Source organism: Aegilops tauschii, chromosome 5 (genome assembly GCF_002575655.3).
Source record: "Aegilops tauschii subsp. strangulata cultivar AL8/78 chromosome 5, Aet v6.0, whole genome shotgun sequence".
Taxonomy (NCBI): domain Eukaryota; kingdom Viridiplantae; phylum Streptophyta; class Magnoliopsida; order Poales; family Poaceae; genus Aegilops; species Aegilops tauschii.
The window spans coordinates 509,841,810-509,864,714 of NC_053039.3; positions in this window are offsets into that span (position 1 = coordinate 509,841,810).

A 22,905-nucleotide genomic window follows, 5' to 3' on the forward strand; every position below is an offset into this window, starting at 1 on the left:
CATTTTCTTCTCTTGCTCTGTATCCCCCACCAAAAAGCCACCATTGCATCTGTGATTTCTTTACATATTTTCTTTGGAATTTTAAAAACAGCCATGACATAAACTGGGATAGATTGGATAATTGCTTTCAAAAGAATGTCCTTTCCTCTTAAGGACAACAACTTTTCCTTCCAACCTTTAAGTCGATTCACAACTCTTTCAACGAGATAAGAGAAACTATCACTCCGGTCCAAACCCACCATAGATGGAAGACCAAGATATGTGTGAGAGATAGCTTCCGTCATTATATCAGTTCTGCACAGACCTGAGCTTTGATATCCACATTCACATTTGGGCTAAAGAAGATACCACGCTTCCCTTCACTCATCAATTGTCTAGAACTTACACAATATTCATCCAATACTTGTCTCAATGAGGTTGCATTATTCATATCTGCTTTCATAAGGATTAAGGAATCATCAGCAAATAGTAAATGAGAGACTGATGGTGCATTTATGCACACCCGAACACCTTCAATGCCACGAATCTTTATGAGCCAAAGCACTAGATAAACCACCTGCACACATAAGAAATAAATAAGGTGATAAGGGGTCCCCTTGTCAGATCCCCCTCAAATAAACACTTAAATAAAGGGACCGTCTATTTAACAGGTGCCTGAAAAAACCCTTTCCATCAATTACTTTATTTCCCAACCATCGGATCCAGATCTAACGGCCTCCATCATGCCGCGGACTATTCATCTTCTTCCTCCTGATGGAAGATCCCCGCAGCCTACCCCGCCCCATCCGCCTGCCTTCGCCCCCCGCGGCCGGTGGGCGCTACCGCGCACTGCCTCGCCGCCTCGCCCTCCCCTCAACCTCCCCCACCGCCGTTGCTGGCCACCGCCCTGGCATCCCTCTAGGCCCCGCTCCACCGGAGAAAACCTCCGATGATCCCCTGCACCCGCCCACCCCTAACATACACTAGTAGAAAACTGGGCTTTGGTCACAGGGCAATATTCACATTAGTCCCGGTTCAGTCATGAACCGGGACTAATGTGAGCATTGGTCCCGGTTCGTGCGGCCAGGGGCCTGCCGGGCCTCGTGGGGGCATTGGTCCCGGTTCGTCCGGACCCTTTGGTCCCGATTGGTGGGACAAACCGGGACCAATGGGCCACGCTCCTGGCCCACCACCCTTTAGTCCCGGTTCCTACCACAAACCGGGACTAAAGGGCTGGTCCTAGTTGCGGCCAGTGTTTAGTCCCACCTCGCCAACCGAAGGGCGCTCACACCAGTTTATAAGCCCGTCCCTCTCTGCCTTGTTGAGCTCCTCTTAAAGTGAAAATAGATGCCCTTATACAGGGAATTTGACCTAAATTCACAGTAAATTTCATAGAAATTTATTATGAATTTAGGTTGAATTTCCTCTATAAGCGCATCTATGTTCATTTTTTTATATTTATAAAATAAATAAACCTTAATAAAATAAATAAAACTAAATAAACCTTAATAAAATAAAATAAAATAAACTATAGTAACTAAAATAAATAAACCTTAATAAATTAAGTAAAAATAGCAGCAGTAAAATAAATAAAAATAGCAGCAGTAAAATAAATAAAAATAAAATACATAAGTAATTAGAAATAAAATAAATAAGTTTTTTGTTGTAAGTAGAAACAAAACAAAACAAATAAAGCAAAAGAGAAAAAAAACAGAGGAAAAAATTATGCCACCTACTGGGCCACCACGGCCTGAATACGACTAGAAACCCATCCATGGGCCAGGATTCAGGCCCACAGAAGGCCCAGTAGGCCCCACAGGCAAAGAGAACGGTTAGGCCCGAAAGCCTGCAGTTGAGAGGAGTTCGAGAGGGTGGGCGCAGCAGCGCTTATAAACCACTCTCGAGCTCTCTCAACTAGCGAGGTGGGACTAAACTTTTGACGCGGGGCAGCACAAGGCCTTTGGTCCCGGTTGGTGCCACCAACCGGGACTAAAGGGGGCATTGGTCCCGGTTCGTGGCACCAACCGGGACCAAAGGCCTTTAGTCCCGGTTGGTGCCACGAACCGGGACCAATGAGTTCCCTATATATACCCCATCGCCACAGCAGAGCACTCCAGAGTGCTCTGTTTTTTGTGGCCGGCGAGGGGAGGGCATTTGGGTGCTCTAGCTCACCTCCTATGCACATGAGGTGTTCGATGAAATGTCTGAGCCACACTAGTTAATCTTTCTCCTCTCGAAACTCGACCTCCGAGCTCCATTTTCCCCGAGATTTGTCTAGGTTTACCGGTCCGTCACGTCCCGTCCCCATCTTCACCGCCGTCAATCGCCCGCGCCGATCTCGTCGCCAGCACCACCGTGGTGAGCCTCTTGTTCTTATCTTCTTTCTGAAAGGAAAAAATTCTTACTTTAGATAGTTACTTGTCTAATTTTGTTACTTTTATTATTCCTTCTTATTACATAGTGCGATGGTTTTGGTATCCGCCCCCGTCGGCCCTCGTCCTGCCTATGATTCGGATGTGGTATATATTATCTTTTTATAACTATTTGGTTCATTTATTGTTTATGACAAATATACCGACCAACGTGACATAGATTTTATTTATCTAGGAGGTGGTTGAACCGGATATTCTAACCGACCCTATTGTCGAGAGGTTAAATTTAGTTGAAGAAGAAAACAATTACTTGAAGGAAAAAATAAAAAAATTGAGGAGGAGAAGATGATATTGGAGTTGCATGTTGCGGATGTCGTCGATGATCACAAGATCAAGATGGATGCAATGCGCTTGAAGATTAGAAAGATTAGAAAATATGCCATTCATACCGAGGCTTGGTATCATTATGCCGTGGATCAATTGTTACCTTGGTTGCGATTATGATCGCATTTGTTTTCGCATTGAAATGTTTTACATAGTTTCAATGTATGGTTTAATTAATTAGATGCTCTGGAGAGCTATATATATGTTGTTAGATGAGAACTATGTATGTACTTTGGTTTTAATGTGATGATGAACTTCTATTAATTTGGCCACTTAATTATCTATTCATGATGTTCTGTAATGGTTTTTGACACACTTAATTATATATAATGCACGCAGATGAACCGGCAATGGATGTACGGTGACAGACACACCTCCGAGTACATTAAGGGCGTGCATGATTTTCTCGAAGTGGCTGAGGCAAACAAGCAGAATGGTTTTATGTGTTGTCCATGCCCTATATGTGGGAATACGAAGTCTTACTCTGACCGGAAAATCCTTCACACCCACCTGCTTTACAAGGGTTTCATGCCACACTATAATGTTTGGACGAGGCACGGAGAAATAGGGGTTATGATGGAAGACGGCGAAGAAGAAGAGGACGATGACAACTATGTGCCCCCTGAATACGGTGATGCTGCAACGGGGGAAGCTGCTGAAGATCAAGAGGAACCAGACGATGTGCCCAATGATGCTGCAAGGGGGGAAGCTGCTGAAGATCAAGAGGAATCAGTGCCCGATGATGATGATCTCCGCCGGGTCATAGTCGATGCAAGGACGCAATGCGAAAGTCAAAAGGAGAAGCTGAAGTTCGATCGCATGTTAGAGGATCACAAAAAAGGGTTGTACCCCAATTGCGAAGATGGCAACACAAAGCTCGGTACCGTACTGGAATTGCTGCAGTGGAAGGCAGAGAATGCTGTGCCTGACAAAGGATTTGAGAAGCTATAGAAAATATTGAAGAAGAAGCTTCCAAAGGATAACGAATTGCCCGACAGTACATACGCAGCAAAGAAGGTCGTATGCCCTCTAGGATTGGAGGTGTAGAAGATACATGCATGCCCTAATGACTGCATCCTCTACCGCGGTGCGTACAAGGATCTGAACGCATGCCTGCGGTGCATTGCGGTATAAGATCAGACGAGATGACCCTGGTGATGTTGACGGCGAGCCCCCCAGGAAGAGGGTTCCTGCGAAGGTGATGTGGTATGCTCCTATAATACCACGGTTGAAACGTCTGTTCAGAAACGAAGAGCATGCCAAGTTGATGCGATGGCACAGTGAGGACCGTAAGAAAGACGGGAAGTTGAGAGCACCCGCTGACGGGTCGCAGTGGAGAAAAATCGAGAGAAAGCACTGAAGGAAATATGCCCTAGAGGCAATAATAAAGTTATTATTTATTTCCTTGTATCATGATAAATATTTATTATTCATGCTAGAATTGTATGAACCGGAAACATGATACATGTGTGAATACATAGACAAACAGAGTGTCACTAGTATGCCTCTACTTGACTAGCTCGTTGATCAAACATGGTTATGTTTCCTAGCCATAGACATGAGTTGTCATTTGATTAACGGGATCACATCATTAGGAGAATGATGTGATTGACCTGACCCATTCTGTTAGCTTAGCACTCGATCGTTTTAGTATGTTGCTATTGCTTTCTTCATGACTTATACATGTTCCTATGACTATGAGATTATGCAACTCCCGTTTACCGGAGGAGCACTTTGTGTGCTACCAAACGTCACAACGTAACTGGGTGATTATAAAGGTGCTCTACAGGTGTCTCCGAAGGTACTTGTTGGGTTGGCGTATTTCGCGATTAGGATTTGTCACTCCGATTGTCGGAGAGGTATCTCTGGGCCCTCTCGGTAATGCACATCACTTAAGCCTTGCAAGCATTGCAACAAATGAGTTTGTTACGAGATGATGTATTACGGAACGAGTAAAGAGACTTGCCAGAAACGAGATTGAACTAGGTATTGAGATACCGACGATCGAATCTCGGGCAAGTAACATACCGATGACAAAGGGAACAACGTATGTTGTTATGCAGTCTGACCGATAAAGCTCTTCGTAGAATATGTGGGAGCCAATATGAGCATCCAGGTTCCGCTATTGGTTATTGACCGGAGACGTGTCTCGGTCATGTCTACATAGTTCTCGAACCCGTAGGGTCCGCACGCTTAAAGTTAGATGACGGTTATATTATGAGTTTATGTGTTTTGATGTACCGAAGGAGTTCGGAGTCTCGGATGAGATCAGGGACTTGACGAGGAGTCTCAAATGGTCGAGACGTAAAAATCGATATATTGGACGACTATATTCGGACATCGGAAAGGTTCCGAGTGATTCGGGTATTTTTCAGAGTACCGGAGAGTTACGGGAATTCGTATTGGGCCTTAATGGGCCATACGGGAAAGGAGAGAAAGGCCCCAAAGGGTGGCCGCACCCCTTCCCATGGACTAGTCCGAATTGGACTAGGGAGGGGGGCGCCCCCTTCCTTCTTTCTCCTTCTCCCTTCCCTTTTCCTACTCCAACAAGGAAAGGAGGAGTCCTACTCCCGGTGGGAGTAGGACTCCCCCCTTGGTGCGCCCTCCTCCTTGGCCGGCCACCTCCCCCTTGCTCCTTTATATACGGGGGCAGGGGGCACCCCATAGACACAACAATTGATCATTGATCTCTTAGCCGTGTGCGGTGCCCCCCTCCACCATATTACACCTCGATAATATCGTAGCGGTGCTTAGGCGAAGCCCTGCGTCGGTAGAACATCAACATTGTCACCACGCCGTCGTGCTGACGAAACTCTCCCTCAACACTCGGCTGGATCGGAGTTCGAGGGACGTCATCGAGCTGAACGTGTGCTGAACTCGAAGGTGCCGTGCGTTCGGTACTTGATCGGTCGGATCGTGAAGACGTACGACTACATCAACCGCGTTGTGTTAACGCTTCCTCTTTCGGTCTACGAGGGTACGTGGACAACACTCTCCCCTCTCGTTGCTATGCATCACCATGATCTTGCGTGTGCGTAGAATTTTTTTGAAATTACTACGTTCCCCAAGAGTGGCATCAGAGCCTGGTTTTATGCGTTGATGTTATATGCACGAGTAGAACACAAGTGAGTTGTGGGCGATATAAGTCATACTGCTTACCAGCATGTCATATTTTGGTTCGACGGTATTGTGAGATGAAGCGGCCCGGACCGACATTACGTGTACGCTTACGCGAGACTGGTTTCACCGTTGCGAGCACTCGTTGCTTAAAGGTGACTGGCGGGTGTCTGTCTCTCTCACTTTAGTTGAACCGAGTGTGGCTACGCCCGGTCCTTGTGAAGGTTAAAACAACACCAACTTGACAAACTATCGTTGTGGTTTTGATGCGTAGGTAAGAACGGTTCTTGCTAAGCCCGTAGCAGCCACGTAAAACTTGCAACAACAAAGTAGAGGACGTCTAACTTGTTTTTGCAGGGCATGTTGTGATGTGATATGGTCAAGACATGATGCTGAATTTTATTGTATGAGATGATCATGTTTTGTAACCGAGTTATCGGCAACTGGCAGGAGCCATATGGTTGTCGCTTTATTGTATGCAATGCAATCACCATGTAATTGTTTTACTTTATCACTAAGCGGTAGCGATAGTCGTAGAAGCAATAGTTGGCGAGACGACAACGATGCTACGATGAAGATCAAGGTGTCGCGCCGGTGACGATGGTGATCATGACGGTGCTTCGGAGATGGAGATCACAAGCACAAGATGATGATGGCCATATCATATCACTTATATTTGATTGCATGTGATGTTTATCTTTTATGCATCTTATCTTGCTTTGATTGACGGTAGCATTATAAGATGATCTGTCACTAAATTTCAAGATAAAAGTGTTCTCCCTGAGTATGCACCGTTGCCAAAGTTCGTCGTGCCCAGACACCACGTGATGATCGGGTGTGATAAGCTCTACGTCCATCTACAACGGGTGCAAGCCAGTTTTTGCACACGCAGAATACTCAGGTTAAACTTGACGAGCCTAGCATATGCAGATATGGCCTCGGAACACTGAGACCGAAAGGTCAAGCGTGAATCATATAGTAGATATGATCAACATAGTGATGTTCACCATTGAAAACTACTCCATTTCACGTGATGATCGGTTATGGTTTAGTTGATTTGGATCACGTAATAACTTAGATGATTAGAGGGATGTCTATCTAAGTGGGAGTTCTTAAGTAATATGATTAATTGAACTTAAATTTATCATGAACTTAGTCCTGATAGTATTTTGCAAATTATTTTGTAGATCAATAGCTCGCGTTGTTGCTTCCCTGTGTTTATTTTTGATATGTTCCTAGAGAAAAATTATGTTAGTAGCAAAGATGCGGATTGGATCCATGATCTGAGGATTATCCTCATTGCTGCACAGAAACATTATGTAATTGATGCACCGCTAGGTGACAAACCTATTGCAGGAGCAGATGCAGACGTTATGAACGTTTGGCTAGCTCAATATGATGACTACTTGATAGTTTAGTGCACCATGATTAACGGCTTAGAATCGGGACTTCAAAGTCGTTTTGAACGTCATGGACCATATGAGATGCTCCAGGAGTTGAAGTTAATATTTCAAGCAAATACCCGAGTTGAGAGATATGAAGTCTCCAACAAGTTCTATAGCTAAAAGATGGAGGAGAATAACTCAAGCAGTGAGCATGTGCTCAGATTGTCTGGGTACTACAATCGCTTGAATCAAGTGGGAGTTAATCTTCCAGATAAAATAGTGATTGACAGAATTCTCTAGTCACCATCACCAAGTTAGTAGAACTTCGTGATGAACTATAGTATGCAAGGGATGACGAAAGTAATTCCCGAGCTCTTCGTGATGCTGAAATCGACGAAGGTAGAAATCAAGAAAAACATCAAGTGTTGATGGTTGACGAGACCACTAGTTTCAAGAAAAGGGGGGAAGAAGGGGAACTTCAAGAAGAACGGCAAGCAAGTTGCTGCTCAAGTGAAGAAGCCTAAGTCTGGTCCTAAGCCTGAGACTAAGTGCTTCTACTCACTGGAAGCGGAACTACCCCAACTATTTGGTGGATAAGAAGGATGGCAAAGTGAACAAAGGTATATTTGATATACATATTATTGATGTGTATTTTACTAGTGTTCATAGAAACCCCTCGGTATTTGATACTGGTTCAGTTACTAAGAGTATTAATTCGAAACAGGAGTTGCGGAATGAACAGAGACTAGTTAAGGGTGAAGTGACGATGTGTGTTGGAAGTGGTTCCAAGATTGATATGATCATCATCGCACGCTCCCTACACTTTCGGGATTAGTGTTGAACCTAAATAAGTGTTATTTGGTGTTTGCGTTGAGCATGAATATGATTTGATCATGTTTGTTGCAATACGTTTATTCATTTAAGTTAGAGAATAATTGTTGTTCTGTTTACATGAATAAAACCTTATATGGTCATACACCCAATGAAAATGGTTTGTTGGATCTCGATCGTAGTGATACACATATTCATAATATTGAAGCCAAAAGATGCAAAGTTAATAATGATAGTGCAACTTATTTGTGGCACTGCCGTTTAGGTCATATTGGTGTAAAGCGCATGAAGAAACTCCATGCTGATGGGATTTTGGAATCACTTGATTATGAATCACTTGATGCTTGCGAACCATGCCTTATGGGCAAGATGACTAAGACTCCGTTCTCCGGAACAATGGAGCGAGCAACTGACTTATTGGAAATAATACATACTGATGTATGCGATCCAATGAGTGTTGAGGCTCGCGGCGGGTATCGTTATTTTCTGACCTTCACAGATGATTTGAGCAGATATGGGTATATCTACTTGATGAAACATAAGTCTGAAGCATTTGAAAAGTTCAAAAAATTTCAAAGTGAAGTGGAAAATCATCGTGACAAGAAAATAAGGTTTCTACGATCTGATCGCGGAGACAAATATTTGAGTTACGAGTTTGGCCTTCAGTTAAAACAATGTGAAATAGTTTTCACTACTCACGCCACCTGGAACACCATAGTGTAATGGTGTGTCCGAACATCGTAACCGTACTTTATTAGATATGGTGCGATATATGATGTCTCTTACCGATCTACCACTATCGTTTTGGGGTTATGCATTAGAGACAGCTACATTCATGTTAAATAGGGTACCATCTAAATCCGTTGAGACGACATCTTATGAACTGTGGTTTGGCAAGAAACCAAAGTTCTCGTTTCTTAAAGTTTGAGGTTGCGATGCTTATGTGAAAAAGTTTCATCCTGATAAGCTCAAACCCAAATCGGAGAAATGTGTCTTCATAGGATACCCAAAGGAGACAGTTGGGTACACCTTCTATCACAGATCCGAAGGCAAGGCATTCGTTGCTAAGTATGGATCCTTTCTAGAGAAGGAGTTTCTCTCGAAAGAAGTGAGTGGGAGGAAAGGAGAACTTGATGAGGTAATTGTACCTGCTCCCTTATTGGAAAGTAGTTCATCACAGAAACCAGTTTCTGTGACGCCTATAACAATTAGTGAGGAAGTTAATGATGATGATCATGGAACTTCAGATCAAGTTATTACTGAACCTTGTAGGTCAACCAGAGTAAGATCCGCACCAGAGTGGTACGGTAATCCTGTTCTGGAGGTTATGTTACTAGACCATGATGAACCTACGAACTATGAAGAAGCGATGGTGAGCCCAGATTCCTCAAAATGGCTTGAGGCCATGAAATCTGAGATGAGATCCATGTATGAGAACAAAGTATGGACTTTGATTGACTTGCCCAATGATCGGCGAGCCATTGAGATTAAATGGATCTTCAAGAGGAAGACGGACGCTGATAGTAGTGTTACTATCTACAAAGCTAGACTTGTCGGAAAAAAGGTTTTTGACAAAGTTCAAAGTGTTGAATACGATGAGATTTTCTCACTCGCAGCGATGCTTAAGTCCGTCCGAATCATGTTAGCAATTGCCGTATTTTATGAAATCTGGCAAATGGATAAACAAAACTGCATTCCTTGATGGATTCATTAAAGAAGAGTTGTATATGATGCAACCAGAAGGTTTTGTCAATCCTAAAGGTGCTAACAAAATATGCAAAATCCAGCGATCCATCTATGGACTGGTGCAAGCATCTCGGAGTTGGAATATACGCTTTGATAAGTTGATCAAAGGATATAGTTTTATACAGACTTGCGGTGAAGCCTGTATTTACAAGAAAGTGAGTGGGAGCACTACAACATTTCTGATAAGTATATGTGAATGACATATTGTTGATCGAAAATAATGTAGAATTATTCTGCAAAGCATAAAGGAGTGTTTGAAAGGAGTTTTTCAAAGAAAGACCTCAGTGAAGCTGCTTACATATTGAGCATCAAGATCATAGAGATAGATCAAAACGCTTGATAAGTTTTTTCAATGAGTACATACCTTGACAAGATTTTGAAGTAGTTCAAAATGGAACAGTCAAAGAAAGAGTTCTTACCTATGTTACAAGGTGTGAAATTGAGTAAGACTCAAAGCCTGACCACGGTAGAAGATAGAAAGAGAATGAAAGTCATTCCCTATGCCTCGGCCATAGGTTCTATAAAGTATGCCATGCTGTGTACCAGATCTATTGTATACCCTACACTGATTTTGGCAAGGGAGTACAATAGTGATCTAGGAGTAGATCACTGGACAACGGTCAAAATTATCCTTACTGGAATAAGGATATGTTTCTCGATTATGGAAGTGACAAAAGGTTCGTCATAAAGGGTTACGTCGATGCAAGTTTTGACACTAATCTAGATGACTCTAAGTCCTGGTCTAGATACATATTGAAAGTGGGAGCGATTAGCTAGAGTAGCTCCGTGCAGAGCATTGTAGACATAGAAATTTGCAAAATACTTACGAATCTGAATGTGACAGACCCGTTGACTAAAATTACCTCACAAGCAAAACATGATCACACCTTAGTACTCTTTGGGTGTTAATCACATAGCGATGTGAACTAGATTACTGACTCTAGTAAACCCTTTGGGTGTTGGTCACATGACGATGTGAACTATGGGTGTTAATCACATGGTGATGTGAACTATTGATGTTAAATCACATGGCGATGTGAACTAGATTATTGACTCTAGTGCAAGTGGGAGACTGAAGGAAATATGCCCTAGAGGCAATAATAAAGTTATTATTTATTTCCTTATATCATGATAAATGTTTATTATTCATGCTAGAATTGTATTAACCGGAAACATGATACATGTGTGAATACATCGACAAACAGAGTGTCACTAGTATGCCTCTACTTGACTAGCTCGTTGATCAAAGATGGTTATGTTTCCTAGCCATAGACATGAGTTGTCATTTGATTAACGGGATCACATCATTAGGAGAATGATGTGATTGACTTGACCCATTCCGTTAGCTTAACACTCGATCGTTTTAGTATGTTGCTATTGCTTTCTTCATGACTTATACATGTTCCTATGACTATGAGATTATGCAACTCCCGTTTACCGGAGGAGCACTTTGTGTGCTACCAAACGTCACATCATAACTGGGTGATTATAAAGGTGCTCTACAGGTGTCTCCGAAGGTACTTGTTGGGTTGGCGTATTTCGAGATTAGGATTTGTCACTCCGATTGTCGGAGAGGTATGTCTGGGCCCTCTCGGTAATGCACATCACTTAAGCCTTGCAAGCATTGCAAGAAATGAGTTTGTTACGAGATGATGTATTACGGAACGAGTAAAGAGACTTGCCGGAAACGAGATTGAACTAGGTATTGAGATACCGACGATCGAATCTCGGGCAAGTAACATACCGATGACAAAGGGAACAACGTATGTTGTTATGCGGTCTGACCGATAAAGATCTTCGTAGAATATGTGGGAGCCAATATGAGCATCTAGGTTCCGCTATTGGTTATTGACCGGAGACGTGTCTCGGTCATGTCTACATAGTTCTCGAACCCGTAGGGTCCGCACGCTTAAAGTTAGATGACGGTTATATTATGAGTTTATGTGTTTTGATGTACCGAAGGAGTTCAGAGTCCCGGATGAGATCAGGGACTTGACGAGGAGTCTCGAAATGGTCGAGACGTAAAAATCGATATATTGGACGACTATATTCGGACATCGGAAAGGTTCCGAGTGATTCGGGTATTTTTCGGAGTACCGGAGAGTTACGGGAATTCGTATTGGGCCTTAATGGGCCATACGGGAAAGGAGAGAAAGGCCCCAAAGGGTGGCCGCACCCCTCCCCATGGACTAGTCCGAATTGGACTAGGGAGGGGGGCGCCCCCTTCCTTCTTTCTCCTTCTCCCTTCCCTTTTCCTACTCCAACAAGGAAAGGAGGAGTCCTACTCCCGGTGGGAGTAGGACTCCCCCCTTGGCGCGCCCTCCTCCTTGGCCGGCTGCCTCCCCTTGCTCCTTTATATACGGGGGCAGGGGGACACCCCATAGACACAACAATTGATCATTGATCTCTTAGCCATGTGCGGTGCCCCCTTCCATCATATTACATCTCGATAATATCGTAGCGGTGCTTAGGCGAAGCCCTGCGTCGGTAGAACATCAACATTGTCACCACGCCGTCGTGCTGACGAAACTCTCCCTCAACACTCGGCTGGATCGGAGTTCGAGGGATGTCATCGAGCTGAACGTGTGCTGAACTCGGAGGTGCCGTGCGTTCGGTACTTGATCGGTCGGATCGTGAAGACGTACGACTACATCAACCGCGTTGTGTTAACGCTTCCGCTTTCGGTCTACGAGGGTACATGGACAACACTCTCCCCTCTCGTTGCTATGCATCACCATGATATTCGTGTGCGTAGAATTTTTTTGAAATTACTACGTTCCCCAACAAGTACTGGGCTGAGTTTGCAGCTGACCCAAGGAACGTATGGTTTGGTTTAAGCGCGGATGGCATTAATCCTTTCGGGGAGCAGAGCAGCAATCACAGCACCTGGCCCGTGACTCTATGTATGTATAACCTTCCTCCTTGGATGTGCATGAAGCGGAAGTTCATTATGATACCAGTTCTCATCCAAGGCCCTAAGCAACCCGGCAACTACATTGATGTGTACCTAAGGCCATTAGTTGAAGAACTTTTACAGCTGTGGAATGGAAACGGTGTACGTACGTGGGATGAGCACAAACAGGAGGAATTTAACCTGCACGCGTTGCTGTTTGTAACCATCAACGATTGGCCCGCTTTCAGTAACCTTTCAAGACAGACAAACAAGGGATACCACGCATGCACGCACTATTTAGATGACACTGAAAGTATATACCTGGACAAAAGCAGGAAGAATGTGTACCTGGGCCATCGTCGATTTCTTCCGACCAACCATCAATGTCGAAAGAAAGGCAAGCATTTCAAAGGCGAGGCAGATCACCAGAAGAAGCCCGCCATGCGTACAGGTGATCACGTACTTGCTATGGTCAATGATTTACACGTAATCTTTGGAAAGGGTCCCGGCGGACTAGCTGTTCCGAATGACGCTGAGGGACACGCACCCATGTGGAAGAAGAAATCTATATTTTGGGACCTACCCTACTGGAAAGAGCTAGAGGTCCGCTCTTCAATCGACGTGATGCACGTGACGAAGAACCTTTGCGTGAACCTGCTAGGCTTCTTGGGCGTGTATGGGAAGACAAAAGATACACCTAAGGCATGGGAGGACCTGCAACGTTTGCACGAAAAATATGGCATGCCTCCGAAGCAGTATGAAGGTCCTGCCAGCTACGCTCTTACGAAAGAAGAGAAAGAAATCTTCTTTGAATGCCTGCTCAGTATGAAGGTCCCGACTGGCTTCTCGTCGAATATAAAGGGAATAATAAATATGCCAGAGAAAAAGTTCCAGAACCTAAAGTCTCATGACTGCCACGTGATTATGACGCAACTGCTTCCGGTTGCATTGAGGGGGCTTCTACCAGAAAACGTCCGATTAGCCATTGTGAAGCTATGTGCATTCCTCAATGCAATCTCTCAGAAGGTGATCGATCCAGAAATCATACCAAGGCTAAGGAGTGATGTGGCGCAATGTCTTGTCAGTTTCGAGCTGGTGTTCCCACCATCGTTCTTCAATATCATGACGCACGTCCTAGTTCATCTAGTCGACGAGATTGTCATTCTGGGGCCCGTATTTCTACATAATATGTTCCCCTTTGAGAGGTTCATGGGAGTCCTAAAGAAATATGTCCGTAACCGCGCTAGGCCAGAAGGAAGCATCTCCATGGGCCATCAAACAGAGGATGTCATTGGGTTTTGTGTTGACTTCATTCCTGGCCTTAAGAAGATAGGTCTCCCTAAATCGCGGTATGAGGGAAGACTGACTGGAAAAGGCACGCTTGGAGGGGACTCAATAATATGCAAGGACGGATATTCTTGGTCTCAAGCACACTACACAGTTCTACAGAACTCTACCTTGGTGACCCCGTATGTCGATGAACACAAGAACAGTCTGCGCTCCAAACACCCGGAGCAGTGTGACGACTGGATTACATGTGAACACATCAGGACTTTCAGCAGTTGGTTGGAAACACGTCTCAGAGGTGACACCACTGTTTGTGATGAGTTGTACTCGTTGTCCAGGGGACCATCTTTGACTGTATTGACTTACAAAGGATACGAGATAAATGGGAATACATTTTACACGATCGCCCAAGATCAAAAGAGCACCAACCAAAACAGCGGTGTCCGCTTTGATGCAGCAACCGAGAGGGGAAAGGACACATATTATGGTTACATAATGGACATATGGGAACTTGACTACGGACATGATTTTAAGGTCCCTTTGTTTAAGTGCAAATGGGTCAATCTGTCAGGAGGCGGGGTACAGGTAGACCCACAGTACGGAATGACAACAGTGGATCTGAACAATCTTGGGTACACTGACGAACCGTTCGTCCTAGCCAATGATGTGGCACAGGTTATCTATGTGAAGGACATGTCTACCAGACCGAGGAAAAGAAAAGATAAGGAAGCGAATACATCATACGATGAGCCAAAGCGCCACATAGTTCTTTCAGGAAAAAGGGACATTGTGGGAGTGGAGGGCAAGACAGACATGTCTGAAGATTATGAAAAGTTTCATGAAATTCCTCCCTTCAAAGTCAAGGCTGACCCAAGCATCCTGATAAACGATGAAGATTATCCATGGTTACGGCGCAATAAGCAAATGACACAAGCGAAGAAAAAGTGAGGACTTTCTCCCGCAACTATTATGATGATACCATGCCAACTTTGTAATAGACGAGTATGATACCATTGTCTGTTTTGTACAAGAAGTGCATCTAGTTTTTGCCGTAACCCTCTCAACTTTCTTGCACATGCTATGCGGATGAAATAATGATACCATGCCAACTTTCAACCTTTTTAGAGTTCATTTGAAATGCTTTTCAATTTTAGGGTCTTATAGCTCAAAATAATTAGTAAATGCATGAAAAATAACAGGCCAAAAATTAAAAATTATGCCACCTACTGGGCCACCACGGCCTGAATACGATTAGAAACCCATCCATGGGCCAGGATTCAGGCCCGCAGAAGGCCCAGTAGGCCCACAGGCATGTACAGAGAGGTTAGGCCCGTAAGCCTGCTTTAGAGAGGAGCTCGACAGCTCAGGCGCACCGCACCTTATAAACAGGTGCGGCTCTCTCTTAGCTAGCGAGGTGGGACTAAACTCACCACCACGCCGCTGTGCAAGGCCATTGGTCCCGGTTGGTGGCACGAACCGGGACCAATTCCACCCTTTGGTCCCTGTTGGTGCCACGAACCGGTACTAATGAGGCTGTGGCCCCACGAGCACCTTTAGTACCTGTTCGTGGCACGAACCGGTACTAGAGTTTCTTACTAAGCAGTTTTTTAGTCCCACCTCGCTAGCTGAGAGGCACTAGGAGCGGTTTATAAGCCCTGAGTGCAGAGACGATGAAGAAGAGGCGCAATGCTAACGTTGCTTAGCTTCAAGCCTTGAGGAATAAGGTAGACTGCATGGAGCTATGTGCAGTGCAGTCTACACTATTCCGAAAGGCTTGAAGCAAATCAACGAGCATTGCGCCTCTTTTTTATTTTTAATAACTTATTACAACTCTGGACTTCTTGTGTTCCGACAAAATAAAATAAACTTTAATAAAATTTATGAAACTAAAATTAACAAAGTATTTTCTGTTCAAAACATTATAAGAAACCTCTATTATTATTGAAACTAAAATCATATAAAATTGATGCAACTAAAATTATCGAAGTATTTTCTGTTCAAAATCATTAAAAGCAAAAAGAATTTTCATAAAGAACTTTTTTTGATAGAAACTTTAATAGCAAAAAGAATTATCATAAAGTAAAATAAATAAGTAATTAGAAACAAAATAAAATAAAATAAATAAGTTTTTTGTTGTAAGTAGCAACAAAACAAAATAAATAAAGCAAAAAAGAAAACAAAAAAACTAAATACAGCAAAAAGAATTTTCATAAAGAACTTTTTTTGATAGAAACTTTAATAGCAAAAAGAATTATCATAAAGTAAAATAAATAAGTAATTAGAAACAAAATAAAATAAAATAAATAAGTTTTTTGTTGTAAGTAGAAACAAAACAAAATAAATAAAGCAAAAAAGAAAACAAAAAAACAGGCACACAATAAAAATTATGCCACCTACTGGGCCACCACGGCCTGCATACGACTAGAAACCCATCCATGGGCCAGGATTCAGGTCCGCAGAAGGCCCAGTAGGCCCACAGGCATGTACAGAGAGGTTAGGCCCGTAAGCCTACTTTAGAGAGGAGCTCGATAGCTCAGGCGCACCGCACCTTATAAACAGGTGCGGCTCTCTCTCAGCTAGCGAGGTGGGACTAAACTCCCACCACCACGCCGCTGTGCAAGGCCCTTTGGTCCCGGTTCGTGGCACCAACCGGGACCCATGCCCCCCCTTTAGTCCCGGTTGGTGCCACCAACCGGGACCAAAGGCCGCCGGTTCCCGCCCTTTGGGCTGCTGAAAAGGGACCTTTGGTCCCGGTTGGTGGCACCAACCGGGACTAAAGGGGGGCATTGGCCCCGGTTGGTGCCACGAACCGGGACCAATGCCCTTGCTATATAACCAGGACTTGTGAAAATTTCACATATCCCTCGCCTCCCTCGCCAGTTGCCCCCGCCGCCAGGCTGCCCAAATCGCTCGTGCGCTCCTCGTCGCCGTCGCCGCCGCCGGCCGCCATCCCCGTCTCCCCGTGCCCCTGCCCCGTCCCCGAGCATGCACGGCCGCGCCCCTGCGCCCCGGCCCGCCCCCACCATTGTCGTCGTCGCCGGCGCCCGCCCCCACTGCCGCCCCTGCCTCGACGCCGCCCCTCCTCCCCTTTCGGTCCGGCTCCGGCGACCCCCTTTCCTCCCTGTCCCCTCGATCCTCTTCATATAATTTTTTCATATAATTTTTTTCATACGCATATGTTGATTATATGGATGGATGGATGATGTATATGTTCATTATATGGATGGATGGATGGATGATGTATGCTTTTTTTTCATATAATTTTTTTAGGCAGATTTTTAGAATTTTTTGTGTATGTATGTTATGTTTATATGTATGTATGTATGTATGTTCATATGTATGTATGTTTATATGCAAAGCATATGCAAAGAAAATGTATGAATGGTCATATGCAAAGAAAAATGTATGTATGGTCATATGCAAAGAAAATGTATGTATGTATGTTCATATGAAAGAAAAATGTATGTATGTATGTTCATATGCATATGCAAAGAAAATGTATGTTCATATGCATATGCAAAGAAAATGTATGTTCATATATATGATGATATGTTCATGTATGAGTATATGTATGTATATATGTTCTCTGTGTATATATATATATGTTCATGTATATATGCAAAAGATAGATTTTTAGAAAAGTTAGGATTTTTTTCTGTTCATAGATTTTTTTGGTGATATTAATTATTGTAGAATATGCAAATGTTTGTATATTCATATGAACAATGCATTAGGCAAAACCTTTACTATTTTTCGAAATTTTCTATTTGAACATTTTTTTATGAATGAGAGGTAAAAGGAAAATAAGAAGAGGAAGAAAGGAGAAGAAGAGGAGAGGAAGAAGAGGAGAAATAAATAAGAAGAGGAAAAAAGAAGAAAAAGAAGAGGAGAAGAAGAAAGGAATAGAGGAGAGAAGAAGAAAAAATAGAAAAAATTCTATTTTTTCTTCTTCTCTCCTCTATTCCTTTCTTCTTCTCCTCTTTTTTTCTTCTTTTTTTTCTTCGATCTTCTCCTCTATTCCTTTTCTTCTTCTCCTCTTTTTATTTCTTCTTCGTTTTCTTATGTTTTATCGGGTCTGTCGTCGTCGATATACCCCTCTCCCGTTAACTTCAACACGATGGGGGGTTGATATACCCCCTCCCCGATAATATTATTTTCCCATGGACGTATGTCGTCGTTGTCGATATAACCCCCTCCCGATAACTTCAACACGTGGGGGGGGGGGTCGATATACCCCCTCCCCGATAACATTATTTTCCCATGTATGTATGTCGTCGTTGTCGATATATATAACTCCCTCCCAGATATCGACATGATGGACGGTCGATATTTATACCCCCTCTCGACGGTGATAACTTATACCACGGGAGCACCCCCGGCCCTCTCGCTCGACCAAAACTCTCAAGGACACCCAAACCCTAGAAAAAAACGATGTCGGTCTCCTACCCCCTCCCGCCGCGCCCCTACCCTTGAAGCGTTGCCGAGGCCACCCCAAACCCGGAATAAGCTAGGCCTACGTTTGCACTAATATATCCACCTGCTGTCATGTTTGTGTAATAATTGCCATGTTGTAATATTTGCAGAAACAATGGAGCACGGACGAGACGAGCAAGCAGAAGAGGTGTTAGGGGACATAATCTTAGCCGGAGGTGATATCTTGTCGTATCTTAACGACAATGATGGTCTGGAAGAACAGGGTGAAGAAGCAGGCTACGGTGATCGAAGAGTGGAGGAGGAAAGACATGATTATGATGGCTCCGGTGACCCAATGCTGGTGCAAGAAGGAGCCCGTGGTGACGGCTCCGGTGACCGAACAGAGTCCGGCCAGGTAAATATATTAGTTAAGCCTGTGCTGACTAGCTAATTGATGCATTCATTGTTTTGGTATGTACATATATTAATTAACACTCGTCTTTCTTTTTTTTTCTAGCCCTCCGGATCGAGCACAACTGCGGTAAAGAGACGAGGCCCGAAGAGAAAGTTGCGCTCGGATGAAAGGTTTGAGATCACAGCAATCGCGCGCGACGGCCAACCGATTGAACCCATCCGGACAAAGGATGCATTTGCTGCTCAGTGCGGGGTTCTAGTTAGGGACAAGATCCCGATCAGCATCCACCAATGGTATAAGCCTAAGAAGGAAGACCCTGAGGTGTCTTATGTCAATGATATGCAGAAAGATGATCTTTGGACTGAGCTGAAGGCAAATTTCACCCTATCGCCAGAGGAGGATCCGGAGAAGCCAGTTAAAGAGCAATTAATCAAGTCTCATGCTCTTAAGAAGATGGTAGACCTATTCAGGAGGTGGAAGAATGAGCTGAAAACGTTTGTCGACAAAGAAGAGACACCAGAATTCATCGGCCAGTATGAGAAGATCAGAGATCACTGGCCCGCATTTGTGGCCCACAAGAAATCGGAAAAGAATAAGAAGATGTCAGCGACAAACAAGAAGAATGCTGCGAAGAAGAAGCTTCACCATCGCACGGGGTCAGGTGGCTACCTCAAAGCCCGACCTAAGTGGGCCAGGGCTGAGAATGATCTGCTTGAAAAAGGGATCGAACCACAGACAATGACCTGGACAGACCGTTGCCGGACTTGGTTCTTCGGGGCTGGCAGAACCTTGGACCCTGTATCAGGGAGGTGCGTTTGGACGAACGAGCTTTTGAGAATACCAGTCAAGAAGATTCAGCAATATATCGATGCAGCGCAGGAAGGGACGTTCGTTCCAGACAGAGAGAACGACGAGCTCACAATGGCCCTCGGGAATCCTGAGCACCCTGGACGGACACGAGGCACGCCAGGCTCCGTTCCGTGGAAGGCTGGTTTCCCGGACGCGGGCGGTTACAAAAGCCAGGAGAGGAGGAAAAAAGTGGAGCAGATCCAAATTCAGAAGCTGCACGAAAGGGTTCAAGCGCTAGAGGAATGAGACGGCAATCGACATGCCGAAACTGCCCCCGAAGCTACACCGCCATCTCATCGGAGAAGCAGCGTGGCTTCCACCGAGCTGCTTCAGCTGGAGCATGCGGCTCCTGCTAGCTACCCCGTGGATGCTATCACGGAGTCTCAACATTGCCACCTTATGGCGGAATGGCAGAACTTCAAAGTCAAGGCGGTTGTTGGCTCTATTTTATCTCCTGAACCCGGCGCAACCTACCACTGCCGGCCGATTCCAGAAGGATATGCTAGGGTGATGGTGGATGAAATAACGGAGGGATTTGAGGAGCTCCAGCTTGACCACCCTACCGGTGAAGGGGAGACTCGGCTGGGTTCTGCTCTGAAGACTCCATGCCTATGGCGGAAGGAGCTCATCAAGCTTCCGAACTGGATGGCTCCGACGAGTAAGGGCACTCCGCCTCCTCCTCCGCCTCCTCCTCCGACGAGTGATCAGGGCACTCAGCCTCCTTCTCCGGCGCGTGGCGGCACTCCGCCTCCTTCTCCGCCTGCGCCGGCGCGCCAGAGCAGCCAGCCTCCTCCTTCTCCGCCTCGTCAGCAAGGGCGGAAGAGACCCGCTGCCGCTGCGGCTGCTCCGGCGCATCGTAGTCCTTCTCCTCTACCTCGTAAGCAAGGAAAGAAGACAGCCGCAGCCGCTCCGTCTGCTCTGCCGGCGTCTAGCAGTACAGCTGCCAGAGGCGGGAGGCAATACAGATTCGGTCCTTCTCTGAAGACTCCAGAGAAGTTACCATACGAGAGGACCGAGGAGGAAACCAGGAAGATCGTGCGAGCCGAAGTGAAAAACTTCTTTGAAGGGGTGAAAGCAAAGAAACATCCACCTCCGGAGGAGAAGGTAGATCCGGTGAAAGCAAAGCGCACTCTGGCTGCCCTGACAAAACCACCAAAGTCTCCGCCGAGAGGCAACTATGAGCGCATTCTTGCAAAGACATATGCCGAAGCGGAGCGGTCGGGAAGTACTGTCAGTGATCAAAGGTTAAAAGAACGACGAGCTGGGAAAAAATTGCCCAGCTCGGCGAACAAGCGAGCCAATCGTGCCCCCCGCTCAAGGTGTCAAAAGACATCGTCGCTAATGATCCGAGGATGGTGCCCGGTTATAGCAATCTTGGAGATTACCTGCCCGACGATGTACATTATGAAATCATGGAGGTGGACGAACACAAATACCATTACGGGAAGTCTCTCGTCAAAGATGAAAGATCTCTAACAACGATGATGCGAAGATTACATGATTGGTACATGAAAACCTGCAGAGAGTCTGGGGGGAGGAATACTTTGACGCTGAATTACAATCAAAAGGCCCTCGATAAAACAACGATCACTTGCTACTGTCTGTAAGTAGTACTACTTCTGTCATTAAGTCTCTCTATATAGGTCAACTCTTTCATTGCATGTATTTATAATTATCCTCACTATATTATGCAGATTGAAGATCGCCGAATTGAAGAAAAGACAAATCGGTGATATTGGGTTCATTAACACAAATCTCATAGATGCATATACGGTTGAAAAGCATCCCAAAGAAGCCGAGGCCAACTTGCTACAATCGTTGGTATTAAATCAAAACAAAGATATAATACACTTTCCTTACAACTTCAAGTGAGTGTTACTGTCTTGTGCATATTCGGTTTCCCTTATTAGTCCAGGTTATGGTAATGTAATTGATGACTTATGCATGCATGCGCAGCTTCCACTATATTCTCCTAGAGATTAAGCTTGAGCAGGGAGTAGTAACCGTCTTAGACTCGAGACGAAAAGATCTCCAGGACTATGCGAACATGACTCAAATGCTCGAGAAGTAAGTTAAATCGATCATTATCCACTATATCAGCAACTTTGTTCATTTCCTGATATCAAGTAATTGTTTTCTTTGTCTGACAGGGTTTGGAGAAAATTCACCACAAAAGCTCCGGGACTGCCGAAGAAGCTGCAATTTAAACACCCGAAAGTAAGTACTATAGTAGCATGTTCCGCGCATCTCCTAGTGATTCAAGCGCTAGTTTCATCAATACCATTTAGCATGCTTGCTTATCAGTTTGATTGACCTCTATTTCTTGTAAAGTGGTTGTGGCAGGAATCCGGGAATAATTACTGTGGATACTATGTTTGCGAGTCCATCCGCTACACGACCTGTGAGCGGGGCTACACTGAAGTACAATATGAAGTGCGTAAGCAATAATATTCACAATTTTATTTTATTAGCATCATTTGTGTTGAGTTTCGTTTATTCATATATATATGTATTGACCCCCTTCTTCAAATTAGATGTTTTGAAAGCGGGATGAACTCCTAGCACCAGATCGTATGCGAGGAATTCAAGAGGAATTGGCGGTATTCTTCCTTGACCACGTGATCGCTGAAAACGGAGAATACTATGTGGACCCTGTGTTCCTACAATTTAATTAGGAGATTATATTGTAAGAGATAATTATTGTATATATGTAGCCGGTAGTGTCGGATAGATATACGAGAACTTGTTGTTCGACCAATCTCTCGGAGAAGGAGAGGTGGTCGATATCACTTCTCTCTGTATGCGTATGTTCATGACGATCTTCTGTTTCCTTCATTTGATTACTAGCTAGCGTGTCTAGTCCTCTCCATATGTATATAGTACGTAGCGTCGACCAAGCACGGAGATAAGAGAGGACACTTCTCTCTATTAATTAGCTAGCTAACACAATAGATGAAACACCTAAATTAACCCCCCAAAACCCCTAAACCACCCCCTTTCAAAAAAAAAAAAAAAACCTCAGCTCCTGCCAGCTGCTGACGCGTGGATGCCTATTGGTCCCGGTTGGTGACACCAACCGGGACAAAAGGTCCTGCCTATTGGTCCCGGTTGGTGGCACCAACCGGGACCAAAGGCCCCCCTGCCTGGGCTGGCAGCAGCGGCCACGTGGAGGACCTTCTGTCCCGATTCGTGTAAGAACCGGGACTAAAGGGTTAGGGCTTTAGTAACGACCCT